At 33.1% G+C, this 23653-nt stretch overlaps 1 protein-coding gene across 3 annotated transcripts in view; it reads right to left on the bottom strand.

The window, feature by feature from the left end:
• The window catches only part of Nadk1b (NAD kinase 1b), a 137915-nt gene that overhangs the window by 95407 nt on the left and 18855 nt on the right, over positions 1-23653 (bottom strand). For 2 of the 3 annotated variants that reach the window (XM_067771407.1, XM_067771408.1), the window contains exon 1: positions 18921-19303. The exons of the other annotated variant lie outside the window; for it this stretch is intronic. The gene's annotated coding sequence lies outside the window, so the exon portion shown is untranslated. Of the gene's footprint in view, positions 1-18920; positions 19304-23653 lie in introns of those variants that run through there. 3 annotated transcript variants of the gene reach the window in all.

Below are 23653 nucleotides of genomic sequence, written 5' to 3'. Positions count from 1 at the left end.
CTAACAACTTGTCAACAAAAATGTTCAAAAATATTTTAGCACTAAGAAAAATTTTAACTCAATTTATTCATTAAGGGGACCATCAAAATTCTTTAATGCGTTTTTGAAACAAATTCTGATATGGGGATTAGTCAAAAGTTTGCTTAGATAGGGCGTTTGCGAAACGGCAGCAGAGAAAGGGCGAGATTTCACTCAGCAGTCGTTTTGAACTCGATTTCGCCATACTAGTTACGCGCCACCGGACTTCAACTAACTAGAAACTTGATAGCCAATTTACAAAAATTTTAATTTTTATTTTTACTATCAGTTGAAAATCGATGTCAAGTATAAATCAATTCACACTTGAGCGCTCATATTTCGTAATGACATCAATTTAGTTACATATGTTCGAAAATGCTTATCTACCACAAAATTAAATCATACACAGGCCAAAGAAACCTACCGCAATTGGTAGTAAATTGTACATTAGGGTGTGCAATTTTTAGGTGTTGTTATTTTTTGTGTTCTATCTTGAAGAAAACAAAATATGATTAAATTTGAGATTTAACTATCCTTTATACCTACGACTTTGGAATAATTTTCGCCATATTAAACTCCTATGTAATTTTTGATAAACGTTGAGCACAATGAGAACTTAATACTTAGCTGGCTGATGTAAAGAGTAGTGCCAATAAATTTTAGTTTCAAATTATAAGCGAGAGAGAATTTCGTGATTACGCTTTTTGAGTTGAAAGTTTTAATAGTAAAAACCGCAGAAACAAAAGCGTCTATTATTATAATACAGATTAGATTTTTAGCTAAGGAACAAACATTCAAGGTAAATGAATTAAAATTTGTTTGAAAGTTCCGCATGGTTTGTGAAAATCAGAGCTAAATCAAACTCAAGAAAAAGTCTCAGTTCAGAAGAGAACAAAAAAAAACTCAAGGAAAACTTTCTTTAACACGTTTTCTTTTGTGGCAACCATTTCTCACGAGAACTCGAACGCTTTCCGTTCCTAATTTTTTAATTTTTTTTGAACAACTGCCAAATTTCTTTTACCACACAAACATCATTAAGAAATTGGTTGTTGAACATTTTCATTAACAAATTATATTTTTAAAAATATGTTCCCCAAAATTTTGCATCATCCCCTATTTTGGTAACACTAGCCTAGACTAAATGAGCAAATCATAAAAAATTAGCTCATGCGCTAAAGGAAGTCAACTCAACACTATTCTAAATATTTCTTAGGATATGAAAAAATCGCATACCAAAAAAAGACGCAAATCAACAGTAACAGTAAATAATAACATTGGCAATTTTTTCAAAATTTCGTTGATTAAATTCTTCTTTTATTTTATTTTCGATATGTTTAGAAAAAGCTTAAGCTTATATGAACTTTGTAACTGAAGTTATGCAAAACAATCTCAAAAGGGTTTTGTAAAAAAAAAATTTATGTCGAGAAGTTTTTACGAAATTTTCGAATTTTTTATTTGAAGTTCTCTGAATTTTTTTGAGCATGCAGTTTTGTAAGCCTAATCAATGTTAATCTAAAAAGTATAAATTATAGGTCTCTCATTCAATTTCTTACGTTTATACTTTTATCATATAAGGCAGGTCCTTAGGCTGACGACAGAGTGCGCGCTATAAGCTATGCTAGGCGAGAAGCAATTTTTATTTTCATATACATATGTAACAAGTTTCCCAACGTGTCAAGCACTCTCACAACTTTTACAATTTTCCATAAGAAATAATTTTGTATAGCTTTCTATCTTTATATTATAGCAACGCTTCTGGCTTTCACTCTGTCGTCAGCCTTAGACAAAACTTTCATCCAAAACTGTTTTGTTGTTTTATCTGTCTATTGATAAAGGATTCCAGGTTGGAATTCGAGCTCAAGGTAGCTATGTGGCTAGCGGAGTGTCTCTAGAGCGCACTGATGATGAAGGTTTAACAACATTCCAAGTGGATCTATCTTCGCAGCTATGGCAGGTGTCTGAAAAATTGTCTATCTTCTATTCCAAATTAAAAAATTATTTTTCAGTTATAGAAAAATTAAAAAATAAATGGATTTTTGGAAGAATAACTAAAATGTTCATGTTTATGTTAATATTGTTCCGAAATATTATGACAAAAATCTTAAAACATTTAAAATTTTGTAATTTCGACGAAAAAACGCGATTTGTTTTGGAGAGGCACCCTAATGCACATAAATATGTATGTATGTTTTCACACACATAATTATTTGTAAAATCATATAACATTCATATTTGCTACTTATTCGTTGTTTTTGGAAATTTGTAGGTCTGGCATTGGCTTCTAGGTTGGTTCATTGGCACCTAGGAGACATATTTACATGTATAGACACATACATACACTTCCACCTAAATATGCACATCACTTCTGTGGAACGATGGCGCTCTAATTTTTTTTATAATATAATTTCACTTTTGAAAAAATATTTAATTTATTGCTATGTACTCATAATCGACTATTCGATGACGCTAGAAGGATTTCGTATTATAGCCTAAAAATATCCAGGAGCAGATAGTTCGCGTAGTTGACAACAGCTTTTATACATACGAGCCGGACCCGTGCGCATCTTGCTCAACAAATATAAAAGTCTCATATCAAATATCAACAGAAATCAGCTGATCAATAAAAACTTACATACGCTTGCGCTGTGCGCTGCCATCTTGCGAAAGATAGCAACTGCAGGTAATGCAGTGTTAGTTCTAATCAAATATTCACAATAGTGTCATAGTACAAATAGATTTCTTTGTGTGCTCACAATCGTTTATTTTTAACAAATTATTTTAATAAAATATAGGTAAACAAAAGCACTACGACCTAAATTCCCCAAAGCTTGCTAATAGCCCGAATCTCGTACCACCCTGTTTCGCAACTTCTACTCAATAGTGTCCTGCATGGTTTTCAATAAGCTTCCTGAAGCTATACAAAGCATTAGGAGACTATCCGTTTTCTTGAAGGAGGTGAAATTATGGCTTCTTTGTTTGAATCATGATGATATAGAAGCTCTGTTGCGGCCTGTTACGTAAAGTGTTTCCCTCTTAAAAATTTAAAAAATTTTATAATTAATTAATATAATTACTAGTATTTTCATTATATTTTTTGTCTTTCACTACCTCTGTATAATTCTTTCGTAGTAAGCACACTTGTAAATTGGAATTTGTTTATATGAATTAATCGGGGATTGCCCGTATTGCTTTAAATGTATGAACATTTATTTCAAGCAATTTTTAATTTTATAATTTATTTAATAATTTGGGAAAAATTTAAACAACGTGACATCAGGACGGATAAGGCGACAGCTGTTTCGATTATACCTTGTAAATCTCTTCAAAGCATTTTCTCCCGGGAGTGGGAGTCGAACCCGCACTCCTACGATAGTTGAAATGGTTACAAACGCATTCAGCTACGTCATTTCTTAGTTGCTGTAAAGTTTTTTCCAATTGCCTTCTTTCGCATATATTATCTTCCACACATCACATACTTTGTATGTAGTTATGTGTTGAAGTTATGCATGTTTATTTGTAAGGCGGTTTCATGGAAGCTTGGTATTTTGCTGTTTTTTGTTCTATTTATAGAACTACAACGAATTAACCAAATGTTGTCTCTTTATATGAATTAATCGGGGATTGACCGTATTGGAATTTGTTTAATTCTTCAACTTCTGTAACTATTTTTACTTCATTACATAGATTTTGTATTGCACCCCACAATGTTCAACATAGAAATATATTTATTTAAGGAAATGGTGTTACCTCTGTCCTGTTATTTTGGACACTAAACACCGTTAACTGTTATCTTTTGCAAATTTTATATACATAAGTATACTTCTGTTTTATGAATTGTATAAATTTAAGATTGCACAAGACAATAATGAATAAAAATGAATGAATGAATCTCCATCTTAAAACAACCAAAACTTTATTTATAGATTTGGATTCCAAATAAGAGCGAAAAAGAGACCCGTACATAAAAACAGCAATTAGAAATAATATATATGATTAGCTGTGTTTTTTTACATCTATATACATAAATGCTTAAACTTTATATGGGCCCCTAAGCGTTAAACCTTATTTACACTTCTCAAATTGCTGCGCAGAAAATTAGTACTCCTACATTTCAACACGCATTATACTCAGATGCAACTCAAATATGTGTCTCTACACTACCTCTATGTATTACCTCTACAAATAGTGTGTGCCCACTATTCACCGCAACCAATTCAGTTACAGGTTATACACTATGGTCAACAGAGGTGTGTGTCTCCGCTTTTCGGTACAACATGTTCTGTAACATGTTATTTAACCACTGAACATTATCTAAGTGAGGATACGCGTTTTTTTACCTGCAAACGTAGATGTATATACGTGTAAAAAATTGCTTTTAGCACAAACGAATGACTGTCATGCCCGCTTAGCAGTTTGTTTTCTACAAATGTGGTTTGTATTGTTTCGCTCTCGTGTTAGTGTAGGGTTAGGTTAGGTTAAGAGGGCGTGCGTGGGTATTACCCACACCTCCACTCGGAGACATTTTTGTCCATTGTGAGTGCCTTCAGTAAGTGCAGGATGGCGGCACATTCGTTTAACCCCATTACCTCCTAGTTGTCCTCAACGAACCACTTGCTTTCCCTGATGAACCCAAGAAGAAGCGTGACGTCCACCTTTCCAAACTATGCCAGGCTGTCGAAGAACCGTGCGCCCAGAAATCTGAGCCTTATTCTTTGAAGCCCCGAACATTGGCAGAGAAAGTAATAGATCGACTCCTCTTCCTCCTCATCCTGACAGCTTCTGCAGAGAGAGCTTGTTGGTATTCGCCACCGTCGGAGCATTGGTGCGACAGAGCAATGACCTGTAATGAGAGAGTTTGAGAAGGAAGCTGGTGCCTTTCCTATCCAAGCATGGCCATAAGGACCTTGAGACTTCGTAGTCAACCCTGTTGGCCCATATCAAGTCCGTTGCCCTGTTCTCATATTCCTCGATTCTCCCCAGGAGATAACCCAGCGGTGGTCGGAAGGAAGGTCCGCTTCACTTTTGTCGAAATCGGAACCTTTCCTAGCCATCTGTTAGTGTAAAATACTAATCTTCTCACAGCTATAGTTTCTTCCATTTGTGTCTTTTGCGATTATTTGTAATGGTTAAGTAACTGTTTACATACATAGGAAAGTGCTTTCGTACATAAGCGCGCAAGCGAACGACGTTCATGCTAGCTTGATAGTTTGTTTTCCACTAATATGTTTTGTATTGTTTCACTCTCGTGAAATACTAATCTCACAGCGATATGCTTGCAGCATTCTTTCCCTTCTGATATTACTTTTAATGACTAATAATTTATTGTTTTAAATTATTTATTTAAAAATTATTTAACTATATTTCTTATTTAATGACGTTTTGATTATGTATTTAATTAAATTTTAAAAAAATTGGTGTCAAAAACTGTCTTTGTTCATAAAAGTAATTTTGAATAATTACAACTAATCATTGAATTTAAAATACCACAAAACCAAATTAAAATCAGTTCACTAATAACACTGTGCAACAGGCGGCTGGGTATTGGACCAACCCCAATTTTTTGTAGAGTTTGAGGCTTCAGTTGACAAAGTAATATCTCCGCTTTTCGAAGTTAGCCTCCAAAAAATAAATGTCGGCTTTCGAAGTTCGAAATTCTACATTTCGAAATTTTATTTTTTTTTTTGTTAACGCGTTCAGCAAATTAAAAAAGTAAAGTAAATGTGGTCGTAGTCCGCTCTTTGCTCTTATTTGAAGGGCTGAATTCTCTTTTGAGAAATTTAGTATACCAGCTGTTATACGAGGTGAAAAGTCAGATAGTCCCATGATAGTGGCTACTACTTTCATGTCTGCACATACTGTCCACTGGAATTGCTCGTACTGTAATTTTTCAAAAAAAGAATTCAGCCATTCAAATAAAAGAAAAAGGCGGACCACGATCAGATTTTTACTTTTTTAATTTGCTAAACGCGTTAACAAAAAAAAAAAAAATTTCGAACTTCGAAAGCCGATATCTATTTTTTGGAGGCTAACTTCGAAAAACGGAGGTAGACAAAGTACTATAGCCTCATTCTCTACAAAAAAGGGGGTTTTGTCCTATACCCAGAAAAAAAGTGGATTTTGTCCCATAGTGTAATTGACTAAGATCACATGAATATTATTTGATTGTTGTAATTCCCTTATTATATTTCAAATAGTCTATAATTTTTTTACAATGGCAAATCATTTTTTCAACAACCAACTATTAATTGATTGATGAAAAAAGTGCCGTAAACACTAATCTAGGCAAAGAGCTATCTACATATGGGGTATTCCATCCCATTTCTACCAATTTTGAACCCGACCCCTTTAGAATTGGCTGAAAGTTTTTCTTCTTTTTCTAGCTTACGAAAGACGTTTTTCAGAAGTTTTTCAAATTTTTTCATCCAACTCAAAAAAAGTTATGAATTTTAAAAAAAACACCGTTTTTGTTTTCAAAATGCTATAACTTTTTCAAAAATTTACCGTTTGGGTTCTTTTATTTTTAAATTTGTTTTCAAATGTACTTTTCGGAAAAACTTCAAAAAAATTTTTAAAGTTTTTTTTGTTTGTAATTTTTCAGTTTTTCGAGATTTTTCGAGTTTCGCCTTTTTTTCTCATAAAAAACTTCAATCAATTCTGCAATCATCCCCACTAATCCCGGAGTGGGCCGTGCATAAGCTGCATGCAAACATTTATCCTTCTTTACATACATATATATAGATTAAGTAGTTAGTCACAAACTAGCACACAAATTAAGCTATCAAAGTTAAATAAAGGTCAAATAAAACTCCAAGTATTCACTATATAATTAAATGGAAATAATTATAATTAATTTGAATACGAAAGTAATTAAATAATGGAAAACAAGTAAGGAAGGCTAAGTTCGGGTGTAACCGAACATTACATACTTAGCTGAGAGCTTTGGAGACAAAATAAAGGAAAATCACCATTTAGCAAAATGAACCTGGGGTAACCCTGGAATGTGTTTGTATGACATGTGTATCAAATGAAAGGTGTTAATGATTATTTAAAACGTAGTGGGCCTTAGTGCTATAGGTGGACGCCTTTTCGAGATATCGCAATAAGGGTGGACCAGGGGTGACTCTAGAATGTGTTTGTACAATATGGGTATCAAATTATAAGTATTAATGAGGGTTTTAAAAGGGAGTAGCCCTTAGTTGTATATGTGAAGGCGTTTTCGAGATATCGACCAAAATGTGGACCAGGGTGACCCAGAACATCTTCTGTCGGTACTGCTAATTTATTTATATATGTCAAACCACGAACAGTATTCCTGCCAAGATTCCAAGGGCTTTTGATTTCGCCCTGCAGAACCTTTTCATTTTCTTCTACTTAATATGGTAGGTGTCACACCCATTTTACAAAGTTTTTTCTAAAGTTATATTTTGCGTCAATAAACCAATCCAATTACCATGTTTCATCTCTTTTTTCATATTTGGTACATAATTATGGCATTTTTTTCATTTTTCGTAATTTTCGATATCGGAAAAGTAGGCGTGGTCATAGTCGGATTTCGGTCATATTTTATACCAAGATAAAGTGACTTCAGATAAGTACGTGAACTAAGTTTAGTTAAGATATATCGTTTTTTGCGCAAGTTATCGTGTTAACGGCCGAGCGGAAGGACAGACGGTCGACTGTGTATAAAAACTGGGAGTGGCTTCAACCGATTTCGCCCATTTTCACAGAAAAGTTATCGTCATAGAATCTATGTCTCTACCAAATTTCACAAGGATTGGTAAATTTTTGTTCGACTTATGGCATTAAAAGTATTCTAGACGAATTAAATGAAAAAGGGCGGAGTTATGCCCATTTTGAAATTTTCTTTTATCTTCGTATTTTGTTGCACCATATCATTATTGGAGTCGAATTTTGACATAATTTACTTTTATACTGTAAAGATATTAAATTTCTTGTCAAAATTTGACTTGAAAATTTTTTTTTTTAAAGGTGGCGTGTTCGTCATCCGATTTCGCTTATTTTTATTTAGCACACATATAGTAATAGGAGTAACGTGTCTACCAAATGTCATCATGATATCGTCAACGACTGCCAAATTACAGCTTGCAAAACTTTTAAATTACCTTCTTTTAAAAGTGGGCGGTGCCACGCCCATTGTCCAAAATTTTTCAAATTTTCTATTTTGCGGCATAAGGTCAACGCACCTACCAAGTTTCATCGCTTTATCCGTCTTTGGTAATGAATTATCGCACTTTTTCGCTTCTTCGGAATTTTCGATATCGAAAAAGGGGGGTTGGTTGTAGTCCAATTTTGTTCATTTTATATAGCGATCTGAGATGAGCGCCCAGAAACCTACATACCAAATTTCATCAAGATACCTCAAAATTTACACAAGTTATCGTGTTTACAGACAGACGGACGGACGGACATGGCTAAATGAATTTCTTTTTTCACACAGATCATTTTGATATATAGAAGTCTATATCTATCTCGATTAGTTTATGCCGTTACGGATTACCGTTATGCGAACAAAGTTAATATACTCTGTGAGTTCTGCTCAGCTGAGTATAAAAATATTAGAGGGAAACTCGTTGACTCAAAGGCGGAAGAGTTTATCGTTATAATCGATAAAAGCACAATTAGTAGATAAATTTACGATTAATGTGTGAGAAAGTAACAAATTTTCAGCGCAATGCAAAGAGTTAAATGAAAATAAATAAAAAAGTTTAATATCCAATTAATTTTTTAAAACGCATGTAAATCGATTGCAATCAAAGAAACAGACAACGCAAGTTTAAGTACTCGATTTGCAATGGTATTTACAAAAAAAAACAAAAACACAATGTAAAAAGAATTTTTGACCAATAAACCAAAAATATATACAAAAAATTTCAAAAAGGGCAATCAAGCAATTCAAAGCAATTGGGAGTAGGTTAACACCCTAAATATTCGATATGATCGCTTACACATTTCCATTGGCAATTAAAACTTTGGTAAAACCCAACAATGATGTTGGTCAAAACATGCTCACTATGGTTGTGTATCAATACCAACTCCATTAACCAAATTAGCTTCAACAGCACTTCAGCATAAAAAAAAAAACAACGCGAGTTTGTGAGCGCCAAAAACAGTAGCAGCTTAAAGTAGTGAAACATAATGGAATCGAAACAAAAAACGAATGACACAGTTTTACTTAGTAGCTTATTGAAGTAATTGGCTGAAATTCAACTGGCTAATAAAGTTCGTTGTATTATTAACAGAAAAGCTAACAAAATTGTGTGAAAAGCAACAATAAGTAAATAGAGAACTCGTTTTGGCTGTTCTGATACCTTTCACGAACATGGAACAAGAATTGTAATTGTAATTCAATTCAATAGTTGAGTAATTGGATGAGAGTATATGTTCTGTCTGATTGTTTTGAAATAGGAATCTTATGGTATCTTGGTATCGATTCGTGAGTAGCTTATGGGATATCCAGAGACTAGAAACTTGAGAAGCTATAACCAGGCAATATAAAAGGATGAAATGTCGATGAGGCACACGGCTCGAAGTACCAGGGTACAAAAAAAATTATATTTATGATGCGATACGACTACCTATGATCTAATTTACAAAACTCGTGTTTATTAAAAAAAAAAAAAAAGAAATTTGAAGAAAAAATTACAACACGTAATGTTCGAAACAAGTGCACAGTAGTGAGCAGTGCACAGTAGTCAATAAAATTCTCTTTTTTTCGGTATGTTGAGATAAAACTGCTATGAATTTTGTAACTGAAACTATCATCAAAAACGTTTTCGAAAAAACTCGAAAAATCCGAGACAATTTTACGAAAATTTCGAGCTTGGAATTCTGGAATTTTTTAGAGTATGCAGTTTTGTAGCTTTATAGATTATAGTCCGACAAAGTACAAGTTAAAGCCCTCCCAAAATTCACATTGATTTTTGAGACACCCTTTGAAAAAAAAAAACATACAACACGTGCGAAATCTACAACTTGTACTTCGTTACACCGAAATTGATTGGGCTACCAAACTGCATACTCAAAAAAATTCTAAATTTTTTATCCATTCCTTTTAAGTAAAAAATCTTCGAAAATCAATGCGAATTTCGAGACCTATAACTTATATTTTGTTAGACTTATAATTGATTCGGCTACGAAATTGCATAATTTAAAAAAATTCAAAAAACTTTGAATAAAAAGTTCGAAGTTTTCGTAAAATTTTTTTGTATTTTAAGGCTGTGTGGCATAGCTTCAGTCACATGAAAGCTTTTTCTTAAACTACCGTATAAAAATAAAAGAATTTAGCTCATGAAATTTTTTCATAAGATATATGTATAACCCATCGCCGTTGAGATCGATATGTTAAGAAAATTAAAACTTTGACTAAAATGAAGCTTATATTTGACACAAACATAATCCATACAAGAAAACTTTTTTTTTTAATTTTTCAAACATACGAACTTATTTGAAAATCTTAGTACAAATTTTGAAGAAGATTTTAAGTAGAATTACAGAAACGTAGACCGGTTAGTTTTAAGCTAACACAGTACAAGTTAGAAGCATCTCAAAACGGGATTGATTTTCGAAAATTTTTTTATGAAGAGTGGTTAAGATTTTCTTCCATATACAAAATTTTATTTTGTTTTTGCATGGAAGTTTTCTCTATGGAAAAATTTAAAATCCGCTCAAACTATCAGAAACCAATACGAGGTTTGAAAGACTTGCTGAATTTTTTTTATTCGCAGGTGTACATCGAAATATGTAGAAAATTCCAAAACGAAAAATTTCAAAAAATTAGCATTTTTTCAGATTTGAGTTGAGAGTAATGTATTTTTGATAAAAATGGTTAATAATTAATTTGATTGCAATCATTATTTGTAGTAAGTTTTAAAGAGCAGTTAATAAAAGTTTTCTTAATAAAAACAAAAATCAGCAAATGAAGCAAATAATCTAAAATTTAATAGATCAAATGATTAAAATTAATCAACTATATTTTCCGTTATTTATTTTTAAATCTTTTTCCAAGAAGATGAGCATCGTAAAGCAAGCAAGTTTAAATTTAAAGGAAATTATGAAGAAAGATTATAAAAAGATAATTAATTAATCAAATTAATCATGTATTAAAAATCAAAAGGGCGTAATTGGAGGTAGTCAAGTTGTTGCATTAATCATGCAATTATAAGAATCAGGACTAACTGCAATTAATCAAATAATACTCAAAATAATAATTTTACTAAAAACAAAATTAACTGTTTACTTAAATATTAGTTTGAAACTAGTTTATTATCAATCATTTTAAAGATATAAAGAAAATATGAAAACATCTTATATTAATTCATAGTAATTATTATATTTAATCATTATATGAAGCACAAATTTAAATTTCTGATACATAATATGCTAATTCAGAATTGACTGCCTAATTCAAACATTTCACAACAATTGCTCAATGCCTAACAATAATTTTTTATCATTATTATTGTTATGATAAATTTTTTCTTAATTGAAAAAATTTTTAAATTAGAATAGAAGAAAGAAAAAATTTTAGACAACTGCCAAAGCTCGTTGTATAGATCCATTTCGGGAACTGCTAAATTCCTTCATCGGCAACGTTTAGGCGCCGCTGCTATAACCATTCAGCCACCACAGCGGTTTTTTGTTTGTCTTCATTAATCCTATTTCCATTCTGGTTCGTGCCAATTGATATTCATAACACTGCGACATCTGTTGCAGAATAGCTGTGAAAATTGGACTTGTTTGTTGGCAATGCTGCCATAGTGTCATATTTTATTGACACTTTTTTCCCCGTGCTCTGGGATGTATTAACAATTTTTGTTGTTATATCGGCCTACTGATTTTAAGATCGCGGGTTCGAATCGAGCTCAAGGCCTAACAATAATTTTTTATCATTATTATTGTTATGATAAATTTTTTCTTAATTGAAAAAATTTTTAAATTAGAATAGAAGAAAGAAAAAATTTTAGACAACTGCCAAAGCTCGTTGTATAGATCCATTTCAGGAACTGCTAAATTCCTTCATCGGCAACGTTTAGGCGCCGCTGCTATAACCATTCAGCCACCACAGCGGTTTTTTGTTTGTCTTCATTAATCCTACTTCCATTCTGGTTCGTGCCAATTGATATTCACAACACTGCGACATCTGTTGCAGAATAGCTGTGAAAATTGGACTTGTTTGTTGGCAATGCTGCCATAGTGTCATATTTTATTGATTGTATCAGCGGCGCCTAAACGTTGCCGATGAAGGAATTTAGCAGTTCCCGAAATGGATCTATACAACGAGCTTTGGCAGTTGTCTAAATTTTTTTCTTTCTTCTATTCTAATTTAAAAATTTTTTCAATTAAGAAAAAATTTATCATAACAATAATAATGATAAAAAATTATTGTTAGGCCTTGAGCTCGATTCGAACCCGCGATCTTAAAATCAGTAGGCCGATATAACAACAAAAATTGTTAATTTCACAATTGCTTAAAAGTAATAAAACGAAATGCGAAGCTACATATATGCAATAAGGGTATAAAAACTTTTGCAACGGGGTTGGGAGTCCAAACAGCTGCGTTGGCGGTATTATTTAGTGATATTTGATCGAATACGGTTGCTACCCTGCAAAAAACGCGAGTACTCCATGCATGCATGTATGGAGTACTCGCTATGGACCAAGCGAGTGTTCCAAAATTAACAACAATTCATACAAAAAATATGGTCCAATTAACATTGCGATATCCTAGGACTACACCATATACTCCAGCTCAGCATTCCAATAAACATCGTGTAGTGATTACGATCGTTAAAAACGATCAATGATCGGCTTACAATATGTTCGTGTAGAAACATGAGTTGGTCCATTGCTGCATTACAGTGGAGTAGAATGGTAAGTACTCCAGTATGACATAAGTGGACCACATGATCCAACAATTTTTGCAGGGTAGTCGCAGTCAATGGGCATGGCGTAAATAACTGTTCACGTATGTCGTTATATGTAAGACAGATTTTTGAAGTGAACTGAAGATTGTCCATTGGGCATTCTAGTTGTATACTTTTTTTTATTCAACATAAAATTTTGATTAATTTTTTGCCAAACCAAACACAAATATTTACATAACTGCAGTATTATCTTACACTCTGATAACTAAGCGATATAGACCAACGATGTGCAGAGTTTCTGCGCCAAATGCTGCACTCCGCTTAGAAAACCTCCGTCTTCATACTTTTTTTGGATATCGCTCTGCTTCAAGTTCTCTTACCATTCTCACTGCAAAGTAAATTGAAGCCATCAGGATATATGTACATATATTTTATCGCTTCTCCCCTTAATTTTTTATTTATTCCGATTGTTTGCACCTTTTCGAATACTGATGTGATTCATACCGCGCCAACGCTTGCCTACCCTTGGAATATATATTCCAAACAACAAGTGTGACTCAAGGGCGTAAAACTAAAAGTTATCTCAATCGCTGAACAAATGCAATCACGCGCTATGAGGAAGAACAAAATGATGAATAAAAAAAAAACAAGTGCTAGAGGAAGAAGAAGCAACTACTAGAAATTTAAATAAACAAAACCACATCACACTAGTGGTAAAAAAACAAAGAAAAATCGGGTCAAGCGCTGTACAGTTTCGAGATTCAAGAACCGGTTAAGTGGGGGCCGATTCCAAGTGAAAAAGAGTTTTTGAATTGGTGCCAGGTATGATAGGTAACTAACATTTTGTCTGTGAAATTGTTAAATAGCTCTATTTTATCAACACCAAAAGATCCTTTCTATTAAGTTTTGGATTGACAGCTTACTCAGCTACAGTTATTTGACGGTTTACAGCAGCGATCAGAAAAATAGCAGTAGCAACTTTTATCAAGTTTCGGCAATATATTTATTTTTTTTTATTTTCGAGAATTTAGGGTTAAACTTACATGAAGTTTGTAACTGAAACTATGTAAACCAATCTCAAACAATTTTTCGAATATTACGAAAATTTCTAACTCTTAATTTAGGGATTTCTAAGTTTTTTCAAGAATGCAGTTGTGTAACTTAATCAATTAATCGTTTGACAGTGTACAAGTTATAGGTCTCTTTAAAATTCTTATTGGTTTTTGACAATTTTTATTTTTTATGTAAAATAAAATGTAAAACACCTTTAGAAAAAATCAATACCAATTTCGAGAGACTTATGACTTGTACTTTGTTAGACTAAAACTGATAAGGCTACAAAACAGCATACTCGAAAAAATCAGAAAACTCAAAATAAAAAGTTCGAAATATTCGTAACATTCTTTTTTTAATTTTCAAATTTTTTCGAAAATGTTTTTCGGTTTCAGTTCAAAAATTCACATGAATTTTTTCTTAAATTGTCGAAAATAAAAAAGAGTTTAATTAACGAAATCGTTCACAATGAGTTATAAAAAGCATAAAAAACCAAAATATGAAATAAAAAGCAAAACAATTTCGACAATTTTTATACTGAATTTTCCGGACGAATAGGCCCTTATAGCCTTACTAAAATATGGCAGTCGAGAATAGATGATCTTACACTTAGCCAACGATATGTAGAACGTGCTAATTCGTTCTGAGCATGAAAACTGCTGCGCATATTAACAAGCTAACTTAACAGTTGTTTTCTTCTTTTATTAATTTTTGGTTAGTTTTAAAAAAAATATTACCAAAATGTTTTCGAAATAAATTTTCAAAAGAAATTTAAAAAAATATTCATAAGAATTTCCAAATTTTTATTCACATTTTTCATAGCTTAGGTTTGCAGTTTTCTTTATTTCCAAAGAAGAGTTTTGAGTTTTTCTCATATACCAAATGTTCTAAGCTTTCCTTTTATAATAAAAAATATATTCAAATACATATGTAGTTCGGCAAAAAAAATTTGTCAAAGGTCAATGCGAATTTAGCGAAATTTCAACAGTTTCTCAAAGTTCTATCCGAAAATTTCGAAACTTCCATGATGATTTTAATGAAATTGATTATTTGTTTTGTTCCGTCCAGAATGAAGTGAAATGAAGAAAAACACCTAAAGAAACGTAAAAAATAAACTCAAAATTTTTCGGAAATTTTTGTAATAAATTTTAAAATATTTTTTGAATATTCAAATCTTTTCGAAATAGTTTTTGAAATGTGTAACACAATTCGTTAGCCTTTTCTAAAACTAAAGAAAATCAATAAAATAATAAATAAAATAATAAAAAAAAAATTTTTAAGTTAAACGGTTTTATTGAAAACAATACTTACATGAAATAATAATAATACGAAAAGCTAGAAAATAATTAGGTAGGTCCTAGGTACTAGTCATCGCACTCCTTATCAATCTAGGACGTTGATCAGACAATTAAATAAAAGCGTTGGGCACGTGAAATTTCTAAAAATGTGAGGCGTAGCATAACTTGATTAAGGTTCAGTTGGTTTTACTTATGACTATCAATAGAAATATGACGCGTCCAACGCTTTTATTTAATTGTCTGATCAACGCCCTAGATTGATAAGGAGTGTGATGACTAGTACCTAGGACCTACCTAATTATTTTCTAGCTTTTCGTATTATTATTATTTCATGTAAGTATTGTTTTCAATAAAACCGTTTAACTTAAAAATTTTTTTTAATTATTTTATTTTCAAGTTTTTAGTCTTTATTTAATTGCCTGTTATTTCTCATTCTATTTAGTTCATTTAGTGACTCATTATTACAAGGACTCTTTCCTGACAATTTGTTACAACCTAAGTCCTCAATAAATAATCCTTCCAAAGGCTTTAATCGACTCTGCGCCACGTATGCTTGTCCCTCCTCCAACTCCAAAATATTTTGATATCACTTCTACTGGACTGTATGCAATATTTGCTCCAAATATGAGCCAAATAGGGCATCATAGGTCGCTATTTGTATGTATTATGTGTTCCAAATATGGACCAAATCAAATCGGACCACAAATACGATTTTTGTGAATATCTCGATCCTTGCGCCAACTAGCGGCGATTTTTTTTGATAGGTCGCTTTCTATTCTTGTATGTATTATGTGTTCCAAGCATGAGCCAAGTCCGACCACAAATACGATTTTTGTGAATATCTCGATCCTTGCGCCACCTAGCGGCGATTTTTTTTCATGAGTCGCTTTTTATTCTTGCATGTATTATGTGTTCCAAATATGAGCCAAATCGGACCACGTATGCGAATTTTGTGAATATCTCGATCCATACGCCACCTAGCGGCGATTTTTTTCACAGGTCGATTTCTATTCTTACATGTATTATGTGTTCCAAATATGAGCCAAATCGGACCACAAATGCGAATTTTGCGAATATCTCGATCCATGCGCCACCTAGCGGCGATTTTTTTTCACACAACGCTTTTATTTAATTGTCTGATCAACGCCCTAGATTGATAAGGAGTGTGATGACTAGTACCTAGGACCTACCGAATTATTTTCTAGCTTTTCGTATTATTAGTATTTCATGTAAGTATTGTTTTCAATAAAACCGTTTAACTTAAAAATTTTTTTTAATTATTTTATTTTCAAGTTTTTAATCTTTATTTAATTGCCTGTTATTTCTCATTGTATTTAGTTCATTTAGTGACTCATTATTACAAGGACTCTTTCCTGACAATTTGTTACAACCTAAGTCCTCAATACATAATCCTTCCAAAGACTTTACTCGACTCTGCGCCACGTATGCTTGTCCCTCCTCCAACTCCAAAATATTTTGATGTCACTTCTACTGGACTGTATGCAATATTTGCTCCAAATATGAGCCAAATCGGGCATCATAGGTCGCTTTCTATTCATGTATGTATTATGTGTTCCAAATATGGACCAAATCAAATCGGACCACAAATACGATTTTTGTGAATATCTTGATCCTTGCGCCAACTAGCGGCGATTTTTTCTTTGATAGTTCGCTTTCTATTCTTGTATGTATTATGTGTTCCAAATATGAACCAAATCGGACCACAAATACGATTTTTGTGAATATCTCCATCCATGCGCCACCTAGCGGCGATTCTATTCTTGCATGTATTATGTGTTCCAAATATGACCCCACAAATGCGAATTTTGCGAATATCTCGATCCATGCGCCACCTAGCGGCGTTTTTTTCACAGGTCGATTTCTATTCTTGCATGTATTATGTGTTCCAAATATGACCCAAATCGGACCACAAATGCGAATTTTGCGAATATCTCGATCCATGCGCCACCTAGCGGCGTTTTTTTTCACAGGTCGATTTCTATTCTTGCATGTATTATGTGTTCCAAATATGAGCCAAATCGGACCACAAATGCGAATTTTACGAATATCTCGATCCTTGCGCCACCTAGCGGTGATTTTTTTTCACAGGTCGATTTCTATTCTTGCATGTATTATGTGTTCCAAATATGAGCCAAATCGGACCACAAATGCGAATTTTGCGAATATCTCGATCCTTGCGCCACCTAGCGGCGATTTTTTTCTTGTTATTGCATTGTCATCGGGTTCGTAACTATATTCCAAGTTTCAAGCTTGTAGCTTATCGGGAAGTTACTTAAATTCCAATTACAAGATTCGTTCACAACCGTCGTGCATGCGGCCGTGCAGCCTGTCAACTCAAGCTAAATAAAATCGTTTAATAAAATAATTAAAAAAAAATTTTTAAGTTAAACGGTTTTATTGAAAACAATACTTACATGAAATAATAATAAAACGAAAAGCTAGAAAATAATTAGTTAGGTCCTAGGTACTAGTCATCACACTCCTTATCAATCTAGGGCGTTGATCAGACAATTAAATAAAAGCGTTGGACGCGTCATATTTCTATTGATAGTCATAAGTAAAACCAACTGAACCCTAATCAGGTTATGCTACGCCTCACATTTTTAGAAATTTCAAAAAAAATAAACAGAGTTGCCCCTGATGATGCTGAAATTTGTCAGCGAAACGTTGGGCAGAATGGTGAATTGAATTCTTTCATTTGCACCAAAATAAATGGATCAGCCAAGCCTGAAATAATTCATATAACAAGAGATAACTTTTGAATTCTGATAATTTATCTTCCTAGTGCGTTGCACATCCCACTTTTTTTTCTGTGCGGCTGTGTAATTGTTGCTGCTATTTTCGTATTCACAGCAAAGAATCAGTGGTTTCCAATCGTTTTCATCGATTTCAACGGGAACCATTATTGTATAATGCCACTTAAACATGCCTGTTCCTGTTTTCGAAAAAAAATCGAATCCATTTTGAATCCACTTCGTACAAAACTTTTTTGGAATCGAGAATCGGAACATGACTGTTAAACTCTTAAATGGTTTTTCGGAATCGTTTCTTTAAACCCATTTTCACTGCTTTTGAAATCACATTTTTGTTCTGTTTGTATAACGCGGTGTCACATTATTCAGTTCTTGTCGTTTAGTCAATCCGCAAAGTAGTCGGTTTTTCGGGTATCCAGTTCTGTGCAGCACTAATAAAACCCAAAAATTGCATATTTTACTTCTCGCATTTCAATTCCGTACATTAACACATAAAAATCAGCTGTTAAAGCACTTCGGAAATAATTTCACAGTGAACTCAGTTAATTTGCACTTAACGACTTTGCGCAAAAACAGGTTATCAATACGACGACTCGAACACTTCGGTGAATTGTTTTTTATGTTTGTTGTAACAACAAAACGAGACACAATTTTTATATATTTTTGCTATTATTTCATAGTAATAATTTTTAATTAGTTTCCTCATAATGGCTTACAAAACTGTAGATCATATTTTTTGAGTTTGTGAAACCGCTTTAGTCGAGCACTTTTCGTTGAGAGGTTTTGCAAGAAAAAAAATTTACACAAAATATTAAAAAACCTCAAATGGCATTAAATTACGAAATATCAACACAAACTAATAGCCAACTCAACGCACTAGTTTAGTTCATTACCTTTCTCATTGGAATATACAAAAAAACATGAAACACGAACTTTTTTACGTACAACAAGCGCTTAGCGACACCACAACGTAACCGCAACCGGGTCTAATACAGCAACCGACGATAAGTGAGTGAGCTGCTAAACTGTTCGAAAAGCGCATAAAAGGCGCGAATATGACTGATGAAAAGCTCAGCAATTCAACAAATAAATTCGAACAATGATACACGAGACACAACGGTACGGCGTTGACAACACAAAAACAAAAAAAAAAATCTCGAATGTCCACGAAATGGAGCTAAATATTGAGAGGAGATGGGAACGATGTGGAGCCAACGCTTATGCGAACGTAGCAATTGATGAGCTATAGCGTACAAAAAACAAAACAGAAAAACGCGAACGAAAGGCCAAACAAGCACACAACAGCTAAAGCACACAACAGCTAAAGCACACACTGACCGATTCACCGCTGATTGCAACAACTTTTTAAGTATTACCACAATATTAGCGTGGTGTGAATTTTAGCTTGACGTTAATGACTCTGCGGTGTCGTATCTACCAAATACTAGTAGTAAGTAGTAGCTACTAGTAGAATATGAATATGCGCGTTCGCGTCTGCCGTGCTGAGTGTCCGAATACCAACTGACTTGTAAATGTTTCGAAAATAAAACGTTTTTTTTTTTGATATCAAGTGTTGAGCGGATTTTTGATTATTGCTTTTAAGCGTTGTTGTCACGCTTAGATGTTTTTTAATACAGGCAATATGCCGCTAATAAAGCGCGGTTCGATTTCAGCCAAAGCTAACTTATACATAATAAAGCACACTTGGTTGCAGGGCAAATGGGACATTTAGCATATTGTTAACTTTTTAAGCAGACTTCAGGCATTTTGGTAAAACAAAAAATTTTTCAAAATCTATGTTAATTTCAAACTCTCACCTATTGCTATTAAACTGCGTTTTCGAAAATTTTCGAAAACTTTGTACATATTGGCAGCAGCATACAATAAAACAGCAGTATTAACTTTTATCAAATTTCGTCAATCGAACAGTTCTTTGTTCATTTTCGATAATTTTAGAAAAAACGTTTATGATATTTATTATTGAAACTATGCAAGCAATCTCAAAAACGTTTTCGAAAAGGTTCGAAAATTCGATAAACTGCTATAAAAACGTCGTACTTTTTACTAAGAGTTTTGAGTATTGAAATCTAAATCTTAAAGTCCAAAATTTTCGTAGAATTTCTCGAATTGCTCGAATTTTCGCACTTTTTCGAAAAAGGGGTTTTAGATTGGGGTGCACCTCATAATTCCGACTTTCAAAATCCCGACAAGACACAATCCAGACATAACAAAATCCCGACATAACGAAATCCCGACAACACAATATGCCGACAACTCAAAATCCCGACAGCACATAATCCAGACAAATTTACTAAAATTTCGTTATTACGCAGAAGGGTGTACTACGCAGAAGGACATCACCGTGGCGGTAGCCACGGTTATACCAAACACCCGGACTTGGCATGGCGTAGCCCAGGGTTATTTTTTATAAGCGCGGCCGAAGGCCGCTTATGCAGAAAGACGTTCTATGCAGAATTACTGTGCATGGCGCAGCCGGATTGGATCGGCTAAGGATTATTTTTATGAGTCGCGGCCGAAGGCAGCCTACGCAAAAGGGGTGCCTAAAATAATAGAATAATACCGAAGATGTGTATTTTTTATGGCATCGTTTTATCACTGAGTGAAAACTGAATCCAGCTTATTCAAAAATACTGACAAAATATGTAAAAAATGTTAGTCACCAATTTACATGTTGTAGGGATTTTTGTCGGGATTTGGTCGTGTCGGGATTATGTATTTCGGGATTTTGTAAGTCGGGATTAAGTTATACACCCTTTAGATTGATAGAAGGATGTAGTCGACGTCATTTGATAAAAATTGCCACTGCTATTTGATATACGTTACCGAGATGTTTCGAATTTTCGAATTTTGGTAGTATAATACCGTTTTCACACAGAAACTTAATCGAATCACAATTCTATTTAATGAAATAATTAAGTTTTCCTTTTCATACAGGACCTTTTGCTTCATTAAGCGAACATCTGTCAGCAGCCCCAAAAAAATATTTCGTTTTTACAAAAAATAGTTAAAATGGAAAGAAGCCGTTTCCTTCTTAACTATAAATACAATACAAATAAAATGCATGCGCAACTACCCATAGATGTTGCACCTAACCAAATATGCGCCTATTTTCGAAAAAGCCATATTATCTTTTGCAGCAAATGCAGCGAAAATCAAATTTTGAATTTTTTGTGTTTTTCTATTTTCTGTAAATTATTGAAAATAATTTATTTTTGATTGTCATTTGTTACATTGACAATAAAATTCGAAGCACCAAGCAAAACCGACTGGATTTTTCACTTGATTAGGCATTCAATAAAGCAATAATGAGATAATTAAGAATTTGTATTTTGTATGGAAGATTGAGTTCAATTAGGGCTTTAATGTAGAAAACTTGACTAATTATTTCATTGCGAAATTGGCATAAAAAAGTTTAAAAATTTATTTATTCAATTGTTTCGAAAATATTTTTCAAAAATCGAAGGTAATTTTTACGGACTTCAAGGCTTTGCCTTGCTTACTCGAAAATTTTCCAAAACTTTTGAAAATAAAAATATATAGAATTTTCACAAAATCGCCATGGGCATCTCAATACCTGTAGAAAATTAGATTTTTAAATTTAAATGGCAAATAAAAAACTTCAAAAAGTGACCACATGATATTTTTCTAAAGTCAAAGGTTATTTCTAGGATTTGAAAAATTTGTCTAAAAATACTTACAGCTGCAAGAACGAAAGTAGCAGTAAAAATTATTAACAAATTTAATTATTTGTTTTCATCACTTATTTCTTTTTAGTTAATTTAATAAAAACAGCAATGAATTTTGTAGCTATAACTGTGCAAACCCAACTTAAAGACGTCTTACAAAAAAGTAGAAAATTTGAGAAGTATTTTAAAATAAGCATGAAAATTGCAAGATTTTTACTTAGAATTTTCAGCGATTTTTTCTAGTATGCAGTTTTGTAGTCCTACATCAGTTTTGGTGTCATTCGTTTTTGTTTTGTACTTAAAGTTCCATAAAATTTCTGTTGAAAAAAAATTTCAAAAATCAGTGCGAATTTTGAAACTTCAAACCTGATCTTTAATAGATTGAAATTTATTGGGTCACAAACTTGCTTACACAAAATGTGTTTGTACACTGAGAGAAATGGTGCTAGTAAAATCAACAAATCGGTTCTTTTGTTCTTGACTTAACGGAGATTCGGTGAAATTGATCGAATTATGGTTAATTCGACCGAGTTCTTTGTCAAGCGAACAAATTAGTTTAGTCATTTCAACAGAAAAGGAATTGTCGCTCTTAAGTTAACAAAATTCTGTAAAATTGACAGATTCCTAATCAATCTAACTGATTTTTTTGTTAACACAACTGATCTCACTGGTCATTTGAACAGCGATCAACAGTCAATACATTAGCAAATTTCAAAGAGAATTTTACGCTCACTGCGCTCTCTACTTTGAACTTGTGTATGCTGTGTACTAAATGTATGCACATATTTACGCATGTATATGGCGGCCGCCGTGGTGTGATGGTAGCGTGCTCCGCCTACCACACCGAAGACCCTGGGTTCACACGCCTGGTAAAACAACATAAAAATTTTAGAAGTAAGGTTTTTAAATTAGAAGAAATTTTTCTAGGCGGGGTCGCCCCTCGGCACTGTTCGGCAAGCACTCCGAGTGTATTTCTGCCATGAAAAGATCTCAGTGAAAACTCATCTGCCTTGCAAATGCCGCAACATATGTAGGTACTTTCGTACAAAGCTGTCGCAACAACTTTTTTTGTTCATTTGACTACTAAAATGGTCAATTATGAATCAACGATTTGTGCGCAGTTGATTCAACATCTTGTTGCGATGGATAAAAATTGACAGAAATTTCGGTTGAATTGACCCGTATTTCGGTTGATAATAATAATTTTTTCTGCTACTTTTTTGAAATAAAGTTTTCAAAATATTCGAAAGTTTGGTAAATTTTGCACAAAGTTTACATATTTCGCCCAAGCACCTCTAAGTTCTTAGAACATTTTTTAGCTAAAAACATGCATTAGAAATTTTTTGAAATTATATTTTCTAGAAACGTTTTCCAAAAGTTTTTAGTATTTTTGGGCATTTCACAATTGTAACTTTAGCTTTAAAATTGCAAGCTCGTAAACTTGGGAACAATATTTGAAAACGTTTTGAAATCTTTATATAGGAAATATTTTGCATAAATTTAAACTTTTTTTTACAAATGCGGATTCAGCATCCCATATTATTTTGGTTAGTAGATCTTGGGTTTTTTTTTGTTTTTAATAAAACACGTTGGAAATTTACAAAATTTCGTTTACCAAAAAAAAAAATAAATAAATGTAAGGCGCGATAACCTCCGAGGAGATCTAACGCCGAGCTTCTCTTCCAATTTGCGTCGTTCTCCTATTTTTTTTTTCCTACGACATCTGCAAGGCAGATGAGTTTTCACTGAGAGCTTTTCATGGCAGAAATACACTCGGAGTGCTTGTCAAACACTGCTGAGGGGCCGACCCCGCTTAGAAAAATTGTCTTCTAATTGAAAGAACTTGTTTCTGAAGTTTTTGATGTTATTTTTTCCGGGGCGTGAACCCAGGATCTTCGGTATGATAGGCGGAGCACGCT

The sequence above is a fragment of the Eurosta solidaginis genome, chromosome 3 (genome assembly GCF_040869045.1).
Source record: "Eurosta solidaginis isolate ZX-2024a chromosome 3, ASM4086904v1, whole genome shotgun sequence".
NCBI classification, from domain to species: domain Eukaryota; kingdom Metazoa; phylum Arthropoda; class Insecta; order Diptera; family Tephritidae; genus Eurosta; species Eurosta solidaginis.
The sequence above is the reverse complement of the archived record's forward strand: the minus strand, read 5'-3'. Positions and strand labels throughout refer to the sequence as shown.